This window comes from Arachis hypogaea, chromosome 2 (assembly GCF_003086295.3).
Source record: "Arachis hypogaea cultivar Tifrunner chromosome 2, arahy.Tifrunner.gnm2.J5K5, whole genome shotgun sequence".
Classification (NCBI taxonomy): Eukaryota; Viridiplantae; Streptophyta; class Magnoliopsida; order Fabales; family Fabaceae; genus Arachis; species Arachis hypogaea.
This window is the reverse complement of record NC_092037.1, coordinates 65,525,779-65,527,879: the sequence shown is the minus strand read 5'-3', so window position 1 is coordinate 65,527,879 and position 2,101 is coordinate 65,525,779. Positions and strand designations below refer to the sequence as shown.

General features: G+C 36.7%; 1 non-coding gene across 1 annotated transcript; it reads left to right on the top strand.

Moving 5' to 3' along the window:
- The first annotated feature begins 392 nt into the window (after positions 1 to 392).
- On the top strand, positions 393 to 500 carry LOC112763405 (small nucleolar RNA R71). Its single transcript, XR_003182871.1, has one exon. It is a non-coding gene; the product is annotated as a small nucleolar RNA R71 (small nucleolar RNA).
- Positions 501 to 2,101: the final 1,601 nt, after the last annotated feature.

Genomic DNA, 2,101 nt, shown 5'->3' with positions numbered 1-2,101 from the left:
TCTCCCATGTAATTCACCTCTTCCATTGAAGGGTTCTCAGGATCATAAGCTTCTTCCTCAGATGAAGCTTCCTTAGTACTGCTTGGTGCATTTTGCATCCCAGACAGACTTTGAGAAATCATATTGACTTGTTGAGTCAATATTTTGTTCTGAGCCAATATGGCATTCAGAGTGTCAATCTCAAGAACTCCTTTCTTCTGACTGGTCTCATTGTTCACAGGATTTCTTTCAGAAGTGTACATGAATTGGTTATTTGCAACCATTTCAATTAGCTCTTGAGCTTCTGTAGGCGTCTTCTTCAGATGAAGAGATCCTCTAGCAGAGCTATCCAGAGACATCTTGGATAGTTCAGAGAGACCATCATAGAAAATACCTATGATGCTCCATTCAGAAAGCATATCAGAGGGACACTTTCTGATTAATTGTTTGTATCTTTCCCAAGCTTCATAGAGGGATTCTCCTTCCTTCTGTCTGAAGGTTTGGACTTCCACTCTAAGCTTAATCAATTTTTGAGGTGGAAAGAACTTTGCCAAGAAGGCATTGACTAGCTTTTCCCAAGAGTCCAGGCTTTCTTTGGGTTGAGAGTCCAACCATGTCCTAGCTCTGTCTCTTACAGCAAAAGGGAATAGCATAAGTCTGTAGACCTCAGGGTCAACCCCATTAGTCTTGACTGTGTCACAGATTTGCAAGAATTCAGCTAAAAACTGATGAGGATCTTCCAATGGAAGTCCATGGAACTTGCAATTCTGTTGCATTAGAGAAACTAATTGAGGCTTAAGCTCAAAGTTGTTTGCTCCAATGGCAGGGATAGAGATGCTTCTCCCATAGAAGTCGGGAGTAGGTGCAGTAAAGTCACCCAGCACCTTCCTTGCATTGTTGGCATTGTTGTTGTTTTCGGCTGCCATGAGTTCTTCTTCTTTGAAGAATTCGGTCAGGTCATCTACAGAGAATTGTGCCTTAGCTTCTCTTAGCTTTCGCTTCAAGGTCCTTTCAGGTTCAGGGTCAGCCTCAACAAGAATGCTTTTGTCTCTGCTCCTGCTCATAAGAAAGAGAAGAGAACAAGGAAATATGGAATCCTCTATGTCACAGTATAGAGATTCCTTTAGGTGTCAGAGGAAAAGAAAAGTAGAAGACAAGAGTAGAAAATTCGAACTTATCAAAGGAGATGGAGTTCGAATTTTGCATTAGGGAATAGTGTTAGTCCATAAATAGAAAGATGTGAGAAGAAGGGAAGTAATTTTCGAAAATTAAGTAAAATATTTTGAAAACATTTTTGAAAAACTTTAAGAATTTTCGAAAATGAAAGTGAAAAAGAAATCAGGTGATTTTTGAAAAAGATTTTGAAATTAGAAATCAAAAAAATTTGATTGAAGGCTATTTTGAAAAAGATGTGGTTAAGAAGATATGATTAGTTTTAAAAAGATGTGATTGAGAAGATATGATTTGAAAAACATTTTGAAAAGATTTGATTTTGAAAATTAAAAACTTGGCTAACAAGAAAAGATATGATTCAAACATTAAACCTTTCTCAACAGAAAAGGCAACATACTTGAAATGTTGAATCAAATCATTAATTGATAGCAAGTATTTTTAAAAATAGAAAGAAATTGATTTTGAAAAAGATTTGATTGAAAAGATATGATTTGAAAAATATTTGATTTTGAAAAAGTTTGAAAACTTGAAAAAAAATTGCATTGAAAACAGAATCTTCCCTCTTGTGCCATCCTGGCGTTAAACGCCCAGAATGGTGCACGTTCTGGCGTTTAACGCCCAAAACTATACCTTTTTGGGCGTTAAACGCCCAACCAGGTACCCTGGCTGGCGTTTAAACGCCAGTCTGTCCTTCTTCACTGGGCGTTTTGAACGCCCAGCCTTTTCTGTGTAATTCCTCTGCTGTATATTCTGAATCTTCAATTCTCTGTATTATTGACTTGAGAAGACACAAATTAAAAATATTTTTGGATTTTTAGTAATAAGGAAAAATCAAAATGCAACCAGAATCACATAACAATGCATTCAAGACACCAAACTTAGCAGTTTGTATACTACTGACACTAATGAGAATGCATATGAGACACACAAAACACTCAAGTCAAGAGAA